The following is a 16,241-nucleotide window of genomic DNA, read 5'->3' as shown; positions in this document are numbered from 1 at the left end:
AATCTTTGCTTTTCAAATTAAAACTTATGTTTCAAGTCCACTGCACACATCTCGTTGGCATTTAGACTTCCACTGCTGTCATGTTTATAAAAACTCAGTGTGGAAGTTTTTCCCCAAAAAGATGAATTTCTATTCGAAACTCAAAAGTCCTGTCGCAGGCAGACGGACCCTGCAGTGAAACAGATTGACGGTCCTCCCCTGAAAATGTCCAAACACTGCTCAGTAGTGTGGCTGAAAACAGTGTGTGAGAGCAGCACAGCATGCACACAGTGACAGGCGAGAGATGGCAGTTCTCTGCTGTGCTGGCAGATGTTTGATTCACAACATGCAGGAGATGACTAAAGTCACAAAATGACTATTTAGTGGAGCGCAGCACAATATGCCAGCTGCAGGAGAGAGGTTAGATATTTGAGCACAGGCATTATTGCTCACCATCAGGAATCAACATCAGAACTAATCGAGTGATGATTTCACTGAGGTTCACATGTGAGAAACTGAGGAGCGTATGAACTGGTTCAACCTTCCTGCTAATGCTGTGTCCTCCAGCAACCCACCTCCACCTCTGCTATTCCTTCACTGCTGTGTCTGATTTTATCAGTGTCATACGCAAAGACACTAATGCCCACTCTATTTTGTCTTTGCTGCTGCTCTGCCTACCTCAGGCTTTGCTTTCCATGTAGACAAGTGTAACTCACTGCATGCATCAAATTATCCATTATTTTGATAAGTGTGGTCCTGACTGAAATAACATATGCATCTTAAGAGCCTGTGTCCACTTTTGCCTTGTGTGCTATTTTCTAAAAGGCCAAATGAAGCAGTCTGAATCCCATAAACCCTGTATTTTGCTTTCTTTTTTCCTCCATGGCTGTCCATTAAAAATTCAGACGAGTGTGAACTCTGCTAACAGCTATGTCATCTACAGTGGTAAGACATTTTCCAAAGTGATTTATTTCACAGTCAGCTAAAAAGACATTTAATCGTAATGGTTAGAAAAAAAGGCGAGATAAAAAAACAGCCAAAACAGAGCTTGCTTTATTTTAAACAAATAAGTAACAGGCAACAGATTCTGTGGATCAACAATGTAATGTTGGTTTTAGTGTTGCAAAGGGTTGGCAGAGCTAGCACCACTATTAGTTAGCCTTTTAGTAGGGATGGGTACCGGATTAGGTACTTTTTTTGAAGCCCTGTGCATTATAGCATCATGCCAGTCATCATTGACCAAAGCTGCATCTCTTCTAGTGGTGAATAGCTGTACTAAAGCTCAGACAAAACATATTACAAGTGTTTGAGGTGCACAATAAACAAAGTGTCATGGACTTCTTTTAGAGACTGGTAACTTTAAGCAAGAGTGATAAAATTGAGTCAAGTCATTGTCTAAACGCCAGTTTTGCCAACTCTGCAACTGTGTCGCTATATGTAGTGTCTCTCTAGACCCCCCCCCAAAAAAAAAAAAAAAAAAACACTCATAGGCAGACAAGCCCTCATTGCTGGCCTGCACAGCAGTCCCTCCCAGCTGCAGTCAGAACAGATGACTGCATGTAAATGAATCATGAATGTGCTTGTCTGTGTTGGGTCACTTGCCAGTCCCAAGCTGAGATAAAGGTGGAGGAGTTCATTTGTAGTTTCTAACGTATTAACATTGCTTTTGTTTGTTGGCAACACTGCTGAGCGCACACATCAATGAAGATGGCAGAGGTCCTGAAACCAACCAAACATGTTTTCATTTCTTGAGGATATAATTTTGAGGTTGACAGAATGTCTTTATCCATAATTTTATTTATTCATTTTACACACCATTAAATTAAAGTTTTAAACAGACTGTGCAGTCGCTGCTAAAACTGAGGTTGTGGATTCTGCCACCACCAAAAACTGTGTTAATGGACACAAGCCCTGATACAAAGCCTCATGAACTCCAAAAACATTTTTACATCTTGAATATTTCTGCTCTATACACTACAGCCATGTTTGCAGAAATGTGAACATGAATCATGAACTCAGCGTGAAAGTACAAAGCAACAGCTTTACACCTGGAAAATTTTGCAGTCTCATTGTATGTTTAGTGTGTTAACCTAATGATTCCTGGATTTTATTGGGTAGACTAAGGTGCTATAAGTGAGAAATGTGCACACTGTAAAGAGGAATGATTGCAGCTTCTGAGAGCATAATACAGTCCATTAATTATCCAGTAAATACGTACATTTCAGTCAAGGACAGGCTGTTGTTTCCCTTCCTCTGACAGTTCGACCATGTGACCTTTCCTTCCAGACTATTATCTATTCCCCAGCCTGGCTGTGCTGTCCCAGTCCATCACTGCCACCGTCCTCTGCATGTTGGTTTAAAGGCTGACATTTTAAACATGACACTAAACTGTTGCTCTACATTCCACCTCCAAATGAGGTCATTGAAATCTTCTGTGATATGAAGCCAACGTTAAATTTATGTAAAGATCTGTTTGTGTGTTTGCCTCAGATTCCAAGACGTGGATGTTGTTTGTCAGCCCAAACAGCTACAGTGTTCTCTCATTATTCCCTATCCACACACTCAGGCTTCACAATACACACACTCGCATAGTTTCGCATCATATCCTCATATAAAGTAGATCATTTGTGACAAATCAGCACTGCAGGCTCCATCATGTGTCCCCGGCTCCACATATCTCATTTGTTACCCATTGGGTTCAGGCCGGGGCGGCTGCGGCAGCTCTCGTATCTCACCTCCGGCTGGAACACCACCCCTTTAGCCTCTTGCATAAACAACATGACTCATCACGCAACCTTCCCCCTGTTTTTTAGCGTGGACGTGATCTCTTTTTACTCATTTAGGAGACGGTTAGTGAAGTGAACTGACCCGCTATTTTCTACCCAGTAGGACCAACCAAACCTCACTGGGTCATGTGGAGGAAAACATCCACACTGACCCTGTTTTAGCAGCGCTGTTTTCAGCACTCTGACACCACTGGTCTCTTTTTCAATCGGGACACTCAAGCGTTTTGTCCATAATGAGAGCCTGTCAAACACATCTGCTTCTTGAGCGTATTTCCTCTCCTAATTTAGCCTTTTTTTGGAAGCATTAAAGCTCTCAAGGACAATCCAGATTGCTGCAAAACTGCAATTCATTACTCTTTAATGGAACTGGAATGCTCATTTAATGGCACACACCTTGAATTTAAAAATCACTCTCCATTTCGGCATTATTTTAAACAGCGTATGAGTCAGCAGCTCTGTGAATGGCAGTTGCCTAATTGAACTCTGGTTGCTTTGAGGTAAAATTTTCAAAGGTGGAAGCTTCAGCGCCCTGATTCAACCTGGGGATTGGATGTTTACCCCAACTTTAAGCCTGACTAATTTTGTTTTATCGCTCCTGCTCCACCGAAGGGAAAATTCATTAATATAGTACGCATCACAAAACCAGTGAATTGATTAACGCATGCATCACAAAACCAGCGAATTGATTAAACACTGGGAGTGTGCTGTACATGTCAATTAGCGACAGCTGCATAAACAGCTTTTCTTGTTCGAGCATTTAACAGGTAGTTTCATTGAGCTCCTCATTTATTTTACATGAGTTAAATATTCTCTTTATCAGCGAGAGGTGTTTATCAGGCTGTTGTTAAGCTGTTTAGTCATATGTTGTTGGACACAGATTTATTTTAGCAGCCCTGAAAAGTGATCAGGGCCTTATCACAGAGGCAAACTTTCCTGATGCTCTTGTAGAAGCCTGCAGCTACATCAACAACAATGAGGAAACACTCCATACTTCACGTTGCCTTGGCAGAGCCAGATTTTTAGTGCGCTGAAAGCCACCTGCTTCTTGTGAAAGGATGGGGTTCTATCCAGGAATATCATTATTTTGGAGATACCGTGTTAGCTCGTAGCTCTCCCTCCAGCTTCTTGATGGATGCGTCTATTTTTTTGGTACAGGCAGCGAACTTGTTCTGAATCATGTTCATCATTTTTCTCAGAACCTAGGGTGGAGGCTGAATCTCCAAGAAGTTGTAGATTTTAGCTTGAGACAACTTAACGCTAGCCATGTTAGCACTAGCTGTAGCAGCCTCCCTCAGTCTGATAGTTTTCTTTTTCATCTGTTTCTTTTTTTCAGGTGGTATTTGGCACTATGCTCTATGTCCATATGTTAATTTTTTTCTCACCCAGTTGAAAAGCAAATAAGGTTAAGTGATTATCAGGAAAATACCTGGAGAGCTCAAGAGTGTGCTGCCGGTCACTCTGCCGCCATTACTGGAACTCCAATAACATGTTTTGTGAACCTCAGACACAGTAAATTTGACAATCTCTGAGTCTGTGGCAGCACTACAACCATAAATTGTCAGTTGAATCCGGTTTGCTTGTTGAATTTCAATAAAAATAAAGATAACGGCAGCTCAGCTCACAGCCTCCACAGCTCCACCAAATATCATTAAAGAAACACTGATTATAAGAAGAAACAGCTTCATGCAGTATTAAAAAAATTTTTGACTACGAGAGGGTTAAGGGAACCTCTGTTGATAATTCAGCTCCCACTTCTACAAGATTGAAGCAGCTCAGCTCACATCCCATCCTTAAATCCTGGAGCCAACTAAACAAACGAACCCTGATTTCTACACTTAAAGATGTACATTTTTTTAAAAGTCTTCCTCTCAACACTACTTCAAAACCTCAGAACATTTTACCGGGTCAAATGATTGACAACCTCATTTTAAAGTCTGCCTTTGTGCTTCGGGATCAGCAGAAAAACCTCTTTTTCGAGCATTGCTGCAGTTTTACGGTGTTACAGCTCAACGTTTCTGCTTCAGCATCATCACAGTCACAGCGCGTCTAAACTCTACTGTAATCCAGCTTTATCTGCTCGTGTTTTGTTTTCCTCTTCTCTCTCCTGTCAGCTTCCTCTCATAATTACACAGGGCTTAGTAGTGTTTTGAAAAGTCCTTTGATCTGTCTCTTAAGAGCACCCTGATTATGCAGTTTAAAAAAAAGACATGCAGACTCATGGTTTACTTTCCATTGTTATGAAGAGGTCATTCACTGGCTCAGGTTTGTTGTTGGGTTTGTATTTTCTGTCTGTCTCTGTGATACTCTGTGCGAGCAGGCCTGGTTGCACCCGTGCTCCCAGGGTGTGATGTGAGGGTATATATAGCAGAGTGATTGACTGTACAGGTCAGCGTTGAGGGATGACAGCAGCGAAGTGCATTAGGCCAACACCGAATGCAGCAAATCCTTTGTCATTTAATGGTAGCTTAATGCTGTAAGATGGAACGGCACTGGAAATGACGGGATTTGAGGGGATTGTCTTTCTAGTAATAGTTGCGCAGTCATTATGGACCAGTGTGCCGTGGCACAGCACCATTTTTAAGACGTTCATAGTGTTACTGATGACTGAAAACAGGAAGTTTTCATTGCAGACGAGAGTATGAAATTTTCTAATTGAATCAGAGGGGAAGGAAACATTTATTCTGCCTCTTTATAACCCATGTACAGAGAAACTGACCCAATTTGAACATGTTTCAAAAACACTGAGACCGAATTTAGAGTGAAGAATTCATTAATAAATAATAATCAATAATTATGAGGGTCAGTATGGAGGATATTTAGATTAAATTAATCATAACCTTGTCTATTTATCCATCCTTTTTTGCAAGAATATGACTTTACTCAATTCTCAAATTCAGTGGCATGAATTGTTAAACAGGATAAAGTGAAGCATGTTCTGATACAGATATTGACCAGACAATATCTGTCAAACATTTATATCTGTCAGGTTAGAGTAGAGACAGAGTAAAATACATCTTCTGAGAAATGTCTACACTGATATAGATATCACCCTGATGATATCTCAAAAGCTCTATTTGCACAGGTTTAGTTTCACCTGGGGACCTCTGATAATTCGTCATAATTATGGAGGACGTCTGTGTTTTAAACCTCATAATTTGTAAAGTAGAAATTCCAGGGCAAATCACCAACCATAGTCCAGACACACATAGGTCCTTTGATAACACTAATCCAGTCCAAAAAAGCATCTCTGTAATTTGGGGTGGTAATGTTTCATAAGATGGTCTTTTTCTGATCATTTTCTACTCAATGGCACTTTGGATAAATATAAGATGGGAGGAGACTTCGCTATGTACCTCTATGTCATTGATAAACAGGCTATAGATAAACTAATCTATAGACGTAAATATAACAATGAAAAAAATGCGTCACTGGTTTAATGTCCTTCACACGATGTTAGGCTGAGACAATCATGAAAAAAAACAAAAAACATACCACAGTCAAACATTTAGACAGCTCCAAAACCAAAGAGGCCTTAGAACACAAAGTCTAAAAGTAGGAGCTTTCAAGGTTTAAAGAAAATAAAATTTATTCTGCTTGTCCTCAAGTTTTCAATGGATGTGGACATCATCTATTAGCTGTACGGTGGGCTGAGAAACTCCACACTATTGAGGAACACAAACTTATTTACAAGCTTTGCTTATCCCTTATACTTGAACAGATATTGGTCTGATTTTACTGGATGTTACAGATATATCAATCCGGTTCCATTACAGGGATCATCCAGAACAAGAATAAAAAGTATATGTTTGTCATTGAAACATTTCAATCGGCTTACTTAAAATATTAGATAGATGCACATATTAGTCTCGGGATGTCAGCCTAAAAATAAATATCAATCAAGTTCTTATAAAAGCTACAGCAATATCAAAAAAGTACATGTTCATATGAAGATGTCAACAATGGAATAAGTTGGTAAAACATATGCATTGAAACCAACATCAGTCTAATGGTATTGGCAAACAAAAATATCAGTCAGGTTTAAATCAAACTACTTCTACATCAAGGATAAATGAAGTTCATTTTCCCCTATCAAAATGTTTACATTGGCATAATTTGGAAAGAAAAATGTGTATATCCAGCAGGTTCTGATAAAAACTAGACCCAGATTAAGGGTAGGAGAAATAGTTTGTTTAAACTATATAGCAGAAATGATGATGTGCGTTTAAATGTGGAATCATATTGAACCACTACATTTATTTACTGTAGTTGAGTTGAATATGTGTACAAATGTGTTTATCTTGAAGTCAAAGGTCTAATACTGTGGGATGAATCCAGATTTGCTGCTAATCCGGAGCACTCAAAATGCCTCTCTATGTCAAGTTTCTGCCATATGCACAGCATTAAGTGACAAGCTGTGTAGGTATTACACATATGTAAAACTGTTTCTCATACATTAAAACATGCATTGCTTTGAGTAGACTGGAATGCAGGAATGCTTCAGTCACTATGTGATGTAAAGGCTAACAGTCTGTCATTGAGCCTCTTGAGCCTCAGAGCATGCACCGTGTTCATTCTCAGTCATTTTTCTCAGCCTCATTGTGTATGCTGCTAGAAGTGAGGATCATGAAACAACTTGTTATACATGCTGCTTTCTTCCATCCTTGGACTGCAGCCTACGGACAATGCGGGCCCTATTATTTTTTACTCACTTTGTCCCTGCTGAATTGCTCTTGTTGCCTTTGTTTCCTTGCTCTGTGTAGTTTATTGGCTTTGTTTTCTATGCTTTGACCCAGGTGGCTCAGTGCCTTCACATGGAGCCTGTAACCTGTGCGTCAGTGAGCACACAGGCTAGATGGAGATCAGACCTGAGGAAAGGATGTTTGCTGCAGAGGCTGCCTGCTCTAATCAGAATGCATCGGATCACTCTCTCCTCTCCTCTTCTCCTCCTCTTTCTACAGAACATAATATGCCTCTTCTTTTTGTTCCTCCTTTTTTTGTCCTTGCTTTTTCTCTTTGTTGCTTTCTCTTTTGGTGTCTTTCCCTCTCTGCCTTCTAGACACGCTGAGGATTCAAAGCTGATGGGTAACTAGAGAACTCCCCTGCTGCTCTCAGATTCCTTCCAGTCATCCCTTGCAAAGAGAAAAAATAGACACACGCACACAGCCACACACTGTGGTGGAAGAAAGGGGAAAGACCGGAATAAACAGGTGCAGGGAGAAAGGATGTCGAGTTTTTGCTGTGCTTGGGTGGAGAATGATTGAATGTGAGTGAAAGGGACAGGGGTTGTGATGAGGAGGAGCAATGAAGTTATGTAGAAGTATACAAAAACAACCAGAGGAAAAGACCTGGAGAAGTAGGACGGAGGAAGTCAAACTGTCCTGTCGATAAGATGTGTCATTTTGTCAGTGCAGAAGAAACTTCAAAACCATACAGGAAAAACAGGCAAGGATGAAGAAAGCAACTAGAAACGCAGAGATTAATCCAACAAGGCACTGTTTTTTGAAGAAGACATTTCAAAGTCCAATCACGGCATAAGATGTACATGAAATCCACAGGTTGACAGTCTTTTCCCAGGACAGTTTGAGTCACTTTCGACTGACTGTTTGCTGAAAACGTAAAGTTTTTTGATTGCTTAGTTTTCGTCCTGAAGGACAAAATTCCCCTCAAAATGCCAAGTCACTTTTCTGTCCATGTAAAGCAAAGATTGAGAGATTCACTTTGAAAATTTAAACTCCTGTAGAGCTAAAAATGTTTTTAATGCCCGAAAAAGCAAGTGGGTTTTCTTCATTTTCATGTTATGGCCAACACGAGGAGCAGATTTCAATACCGAGGTATCACCCACCCATGACCCCAGTGTTGAAAAGTCAACACAGAAGTGGGAAAACTTCAGGTCCCAAAGCTCCAAAACAAGGAAACTCAAATGGGTCCCATGTTAAAACACCCATAACTTGGATGACCTCTTCCAATATGGTGACCACTATCATTGCATCCAAGAAAACAATGAGTGGTTTCACAGAGACTAGGATAAAAGTTTTTGAGATCAATGATCCTCTAGATACTGCCATTTTAGCTTTACATAATACAGATCTTTAGAAAATCTCTATTTTTCTCTCTCTGGTGTTTAAATACTGTCAACGTTAAGTATTATGGAATGATATATCAGTAATGTGGTTATACTCAGATTTCCAATTTATCCTTCATTCTAAAAGAAAACAACAAACCATGAGGGACCAAGTGCACTTTTTTACTCTGTAGTCACTGTAATTGTGAGATACTACTAGTGTTAAATAAAGGGAATTGAAGAAGAAATAAGATATATTTTTTAGTTAAAAAAAAAAATTGGCAGACTAATCAGTTATAAAAACAATCATTAGTTGCAGGCCTAGCAAGTTGTAACGTGTGATGTGAGCTGCTGGCTAAATTGGTCCAAGTCGTCCTTGATCTGAAAAAATTGAAAAACACTGTTTTAGAAAACCCTTATATCAGCCTTTTTATGGAGCGCTTTTTAGCTACTGTCTCTTTAAGGCTCCCCACTCCACAAACCCCCTTCACTCTGATTGGCCAACCCTCTGGAGGCCTGTGGGCAGAGTTGTGGGCAGACCCTGGTGTTTGAGGCCCACTCCTCTATAGTATTGTTAATAAGATCCTCATGTGATGACCTCACCATTTCTGCAAATCTTGCTAATGTCTCATGTAGATCTCATGTAGATCACGTGCTGTTTTAGAAACAAGCAGTTTACAGACAGATTTAGGGATTTCTACAGCATGTAAGTATTTTGCTATTTGAAAATTTGCAAACCTTTAGTCCTATTATCCAGTGTTGTTACTTTGTATCCTTGTTTAAAATATGCATTTCTGCTTAAAAAGTTTTTCCTCAGTAAGGCATTAAATAGATGTTGAGGTGTATGAAGGACTACATGAAATTTGTACTTTAGATAATGTCCCATAACTTCCATGTCTTTGGTTCAAAAACATTACATGAAATGGCATCTTCTGTTTGTTTACATGAGGTAAGATTACAGAGCTTCTTTAGTGGTCTTGATTCTTTTTAGACCCACATCATGCATGATAGTTTTCCCCTTGATCTAAACCTCCCACTGCTACAATCATTATTTGTATCAAAAAAATAGTCACAATGTTATTTTCCACAACTTGGAGCCACATGTGATAAAGGCTGGAATGATTAGGCGTCCCACAGACACTCATTTGACAGCACTTGTGGTTTAATCAATGAGTGGTGTGACAGTTATCAAGCAAAAGTACAAAACTCTTGTTTGGTAAAGCTTCTCAAATGTAACAATTGCTTCTATTTTTCCTCCTTTATGTAATTGGAAATTGAATATCTGTCACGCAGGAATCATTGATGGAAGAAAGAATTTTGAAAGCACTGCCGTGGGCTCCGGGAAATATTGTTGGACGTTTTTATGTAATGAAAGAACAATCAAATTAAATTTTGATGAAGGGATTGCTTCTTGGGGCTTTAAAGTTATGAAAAAGGACACTCCATATGTCTGTTCACTTTTCTTTTTCCCCTTGCAAACATCAAACTCTTCAGTTCTGCTTCTGGGCCTGTGGAAGCCCCAGCTGACTGGGCCCCAACTGCAAAGCAGTAGGGAACACATGCACACACACACACCCCATCACACACTGACAACAGAAAAAACCCAGGTGGGATCAGGTGCAAAGAGACTTCTTCTGTATTCAACAGATGTACAAAAGCACTCACTCTCACAAACACACACGTGTACCTGGAGTGGCGCTGTCTGAGGGCTCCCAGGGAAAAAATGTGACTCTTAATGAATAATCCTGTTAGCACATGAAGAACAGCATCTGGTTTGTTCCAGGAACAAGACATTCTTTTGTGTGAATTTGTTTTCTGGATGAATGAGTATCCCCTCCCAGCGAGCAGGGCCACAGGAGGCAAATGCCCACTTCAACAATTTTCCCTGCACTCGTGTTTTCAGACTCACATTTTGTGTCCCGTGTTTGAGTTTGTGCTCACACAAAGTAATCAGAAAAACTGCCTTCTACACTCTTTTGTGTGCATGACATCTCTGTCAGAAAATGTTTTGTTGTTGCTTTGTTCTTCGTTGATGCACAAGGAACCGTTGTGTCTTTGGGGATGTAGCCATGTGTCAGCGGAACATTGGTGTCAGATGATGTTTGCCCCGTTGACATCGGCCAATTGGCAATTAGTGACTCATCTGTTAGGAGTCAAAATGACTCACACAAACACGTAGATTAGAATGAAGCTGATGATCCAATTTGAAGTGGAATAAGTGGTGTTATATTTCTTTCGCGTTCCAATAACACAGCCATGTATACACTCATTGAGTATGACAACAATTTGAAACGTGACAATGTCTCAGTGTGAGATGAGTTTGAAAATGAAACGTCTGTGAAGAAAACCACAACAATGGGAGCTACTATTTCACAAAACAGACATCAAACCTTCTCCACTGTTGTGTTGCGCTGCTGTGATGTCACGTTGGCAAGGGTACAACTGTCATCTCAAACATGACACGCCAGGTTAACCATACAAGGTTCCTGCCATCTCACCATCCCACAGAACAACAAGCAACATTTGTGAGCACTAGCTAGTAGTTGAAAACACCAGATGTCGTGGCTCATTTGAAAACCAGGACACAAATAATGTTGAAGAATGAATGTGTAATATGACGGTATAAAGCCCTGTTTCAACCAGGCGGTTCAAATTGGTTCGTCTCGGTATGCATTTTGTGGCGTTTCCTTTGACTAAAACCGGGACAGGTCCCCGAATTACCACCCTGTACCGTCCCACTTTTTGGTACTGTACAGTTGGGGTACCAGGGATTCTGATCCCACCCCAGAAGGTGGAGCTAGAAACATTGTAGTCCGTCGATTGGTCAAAAGAATCGTCACTTCTCGTGCAACAGCAGTTTCTGTATGTCTTCCTGTGGCACACTGCCTTCTCTGAAACAATGCTTGATTTTGCCTTGTAACAAAGAGCCGCATGGTAATCACACAAAATACAAGCTATATATTTCCATCGTTGCTTTTTGTTTACTGTTAGGTTTTTCTCATTTGTTGGACTTTTAAGCACGGCACCGTGTACCGCGCTGCTACCACTGCATCTGCCTTACATGGCTGGCTGTTGAAACACAAACAGGATCAAGCTTTACAGATCCGACCTGTACTAAACTGTGCCGATCCAACTGCTTGGTGGAAACAGGGCTTTAGAATTGACTGAACTTTCGTTTAGACATCAGAATCAGATCAGTATTGGCCCCGGTTTTCACTGTTCTTTACCAAGTGGATTGACATGAATCATGGCTCCAACACCAGAGATGTCAATTGAAATAAAGGAGAGGATCATCAGACTTCCTAAAGTAGGTTAATCGTCAGGGAATGGTGCAAAAGATGTTGGTTGTTCACAGTCAGCTGGGTCTAAAATATAGACCAAGTACAAACAACATTGGAAGATTGTAGAAGGCAAGCATACTGGTAGACCTAGGAAGAAATCAAAGTCTTTAGACAGTCAGCTTTAAGCATTAGGCTCTGGAAACAGAAAATGCTCTGTTGGACTACATGTTGGACATGTTTCTTATTCCATTGCCTGAAAGGATGTTGTAGATGATGGGATAAATTTTCTAGATGATAATTCATCCTGTCATAGCGGAAAAAAAAACTGTAAAAACTTCCTTGCAAAGGACTCATAAGGTCAATGCTATAGCCTGCAAATAGTCCAGATCTTAAGAAAATATGGTTCTAGGTTTTTTTTTTATCTTTTTAGGGAAATGTGTTGTGTTTTATTCAGAAACTCCTATGAGTGCATTATGAAAACTGAGGCCAACACTTGAGGCTGCAGTTCCTCAAATGTCCACTTGGGGCTGACCTCAAAAATCAAGGAAACTCCATTGGCTCCCATGTTGAAATGTCAGTCTTTCAGCAGATTTAATCAGCTTTCAGTTTGGTTGATTTTTTCCCCTGAAGAATAACTGAAAGCTGGGTGGAGAAAGCAATTCTAATATGGTGACCATGATTGGTTGGCTTCTGAACAATCAGCTCCACATGCACAATGAAGTTGAGTCTTAATTTCTAAGATGGAGACTGCCATCTTTCAGCTTCTTCAGAATCTATCACTATATTTTCTACATACAAATCAGGGTGTGATCATTTTATATACCTTTCATTTGAGAGAATTATTGCTCAGGATTATTTGAAATTCCATGTAATTTGTTTTTTTTGGGGGGTGGGTGTGTTGTAGCTGTATGCCAGGCGTCAAGGCTGTGGCCTCAACTTCACCTCTCGGTCAGTTTCTAGAAAACAGAGCTTTGGATGGAGTCAGCATTTTCAGTGAAGCAAGTGCCATCTGTAGACTCTTCAGAAACCAGTGGATGATGTCACCGAGACCACGTCTGTGTAATATTAAGTCTCTTGTTAATCAGCCCAGCTGTAGCTCCATTTGCATCGCCGTCATAAATTCCAATAACGTCTTTGCACATTAAATATTTTCCTCATATCCTGCAGGCCTAATTTGCAGTGATTGTACACCTTTCTTGTGCGTGCATACGAAACAGAACAGTCCCTCTTCTTCCTCCCCCTCCTCCTCCTCCTCCTCCCTGCAGACTGATATCTCCGATTCCTAAAAATAAAGATTAGCTTTGAAGCAGTGGGCCTTCACGTCCATCACTCCTGAACGGACATGCCCAGTGCTCACAGAGGAAGGTGAAAGGAAGACAGGCGGTGACGCAAAGGGGGAAGATGTCATTCTATTTCCATCCCTACTCTGTAATTCAGTGTCATCGTATTAATCTACCATGATAACTGCAGGTGTGTAGGTCAGTTTTAAGTATCCTACCCTCAAATCTAGATCTCTATCTCCCTCTACTTCTTTATCTTCCACTCTTCCTCCCATTCCTCCTCCCAGTGAGTGCAGAAAGTGAAATGGAGCAGAGGGGAGATGGTATCAGAGTGCTGGTGTGAGATAGGACCGAGGCAGAGACTCACAGAGAGCGATGGATGGAGGTTTGTCGGAAAGAGTGGGAGTGACACACGTTTTTGTGCGTCTGAAGGACAGTGGAGATGTGAAGAGGGTACCAGGCAACCGATGCTTCCTCTCTCCCCCTCAAACACACGCACACACTCACACACATGCTCCAATAATCTGTGACTTCAGCCAGTCTATTAATCTAGATTAGTGATTTAGTTAAGGTCCTTTATCAGATGCAGACGCCCTGCTCTCATTACCTATTCCTCTGTACAGCTTCCCTTCTTCCTGACATGCAACAATTCTGTCTTTTAGTGTAGACATCAGAGTGTTTATGTAACGCTAACTCAGCCGCAAAACTGAGAAGAAATGCAGCATCATGCAAGCCTTTGAAAGAGGCGAAGAAAGTCAGGTTCAATCTGTATCAAAAAATCCTGCAGAAAGCGTGAGATGTTACCTTGGATTTTAAATTTTTCATGTTAAAAGTTTCCAAACTGACGGGAAAATGCCTTCAGCACACTCCACGGCAGCTGCCTCCACCACTTCTCTACATCACAGACAACTGAGCTTAAATCAATCAGAGATTTACCTCCTGTCATCCGCCACACGTCTTTGATATCTGATCACCCGGCTAAAAGGGAAAATCTCCATGGAGCACATTCCCTCCTGGCTTATCCCAGGCTCAGCCCCACAGAGCGCGCGGCAGATCCCCTCAGATCCCCCTCCTCCAGAGGTTATTTGGAGTGACTTTTCCTGCGTGCAGCTGCAGACCGAGAGGTGAAGCAGAGGAAAGAAACCGTGACTCACCTCAGACTGTGAATTACTGACGAGTACGACGCGATAGCCTGGATCCCTTTTTGTGCCCATGCATGCCTGTTTTCCCTGGTGGATCAGAGGCGAACTGGATGAAGAGGTTACGCCATGGCAGAAGTTAGGAGGATGGGCGTAGAGGCGGCAGTAGTTGGAGGAGTTGTTGCACATCGGCGTCCGCTCATCCAGAGGCGCGAGGTTCCAGACAACACTCCCCCTTTTTTTTTCTTTCCTCCTCTCCTCTGTTCCTCTTCCTTTCTCAGCACGACTCCAACAGGGGCTCTCACTCACTCACACACTCACACACACATGCATGCATACACACACACACTCACACACACACACACACGCATACGGCGGCTGAACTCCGGACGCCTCAGCGACAGAGCCCACGCAGGCAGAATATCCCCATCGTGCCGCCAGCCGACGCAGTTCTCCTCTCCGGCTTTCTCCGCTGTTCTGCGTGTGTGCAACTGAGTGTGAGCAGAGAGAGGGGAAGAGAGGGAGAGATTAAGCACGAGGGGGAGGGAGCACTGGAGGAGGAGGGAGGAGGGAAGGTTGCAGTGTAGAAAGTACTGCTGTGAGCTTTTTTTTGGCTACATCTGGCAGGTTCATGCATCATCTCTTTATCTCGTCATCACTTACAGCAGTTTGAGGGACCTCGCTTCACTTTACGGCACAGACACATCAAGAACGCCTCTGTTTCTCCGTCAGGGGTGGAGAAATTGATCCCCAACTCAAAGTGGATGTGTTCAAGCTCCATTTTTTACCACAAGAAAAAACAGAAAACTTAAAAAATCATTGCTTTGTCGCCTAGCGTCTCCTCTAAACGATGATCGTCTTGTGTGTCAACCTTCAAAGTTTCATTCAAAGTCTGCACACTTCCTGGCGTCAGCTTTGTTCTTTGTGTGGGATGATTCCATCTGCTTGTTTGCCTAATCTCCGTCTCGTTTCATCCATCTGTCTTTGGTTGGTTATTAGTGGTAAAAACTCTTTTTCTCAGGCGAGGGAGTTTCTGACTTCCTTCTGTTTGATTCGCCGTGTACCATTATAGTGTTCAATGAACAACGCAAGTAATGGTGGGTTTCTCTTCACACCTTCATCGTGTCGAAGTGCAGCCGCTAATGGCTGGTTGGATGTTTTTGCAGCCGTGGCTCGCCCTCAGCCGTCTTTAAGCCTCAGGTACCATGGTAATGAGCTGCAGCTCTCCAGACACCAGCTGCTGCCAGGTTATGTGAGTGTTTCTAGATTCCTGTTAGTGTGTGTACCTCTGATTGCCAGTGAACCAGCAGGTAAACACCACAAAGATCTGGTAAATCTGACTCATTCACTGTTACTCAAAGCTGAGGGGAGCTAACTGACATTTTGGAGAAAGATTAAATCCATTTGTCAAATTAAGAGATGTTAAGACTCCAGAAGTGGAAGAGGTAGAAAATTTATTTCAGCAGTGAGAAAAAAATTAAAATGAAACTATTACAATCTGTGAAATCAGCTTTAAATCCCGGTGGGCCATATTTCTTCTGTCTTCCAACAGCAGTTGGATAAAACAAAGCACCTTTTTGAAAGAAATTTGTCAGACAGTGACAAAATCTCTCCTCCTTTTGAGCAATACTTCTCTTATAGGAACATTCTGGCACTTTGTTAGACACTTTTGTTTTATTGGTTTGTTTCTCCTGTCTAAACTGAGTGATCAGGGG

The 16,241-nt window shown here is 41.5% G+C and overlaps 2 protein-coding genes across 3 annotated transcripts in view; one reads left to right on the top strand and one right to left on the bottom strand.

Moving 5' to 3' along the window:
* The window catches only part of insyn2a (inhibitory synaptic factor 2A), a 42,932-nt gene extending 27,923 nt beyond the window's left edge, over window positions 1–15,009 (bottom strand). The window contains exon 1 of the mRNA XM_074662601.1: window positions 14,542–15,009. The gene's annotated coding sequence lies outside the window, so the exon portion shown is untranslated. The remainder of the gene's footprint in view (window positions 1–14,541) is intronic.
* The window catches only part of dock1 (dedicator of cytokinesis 1), a 252,787-nt gene that overhangs the window by 136,860 nt on the left and 99,686 nt on the right, over window positions 1–16,241 (top strand). The gene's annotated exons all lie outside the window — the stretch shown is intronic.

This window comes from Halichoeres trimaculatus, unplaced genomic scaffold (genome assembly GCF_033239565.1).
Source record: "Halichoeres trimaculatus isolate MK-OKI-2021-1 unplaced genomic scaffold, fHalTri1.1 fHalTri1_scaffold_23, whole genome shotgun sequence".
Taxonomy (NCBI): Eukaryota; Metazoa; Chordata; class Actinopteri; order Labriformes; family Labridae; genus Halichoeres; species Halichoeres trimaculatus.
This window is presented reverse-complemented; position numbering and strand designations above follow the sequence as displayed.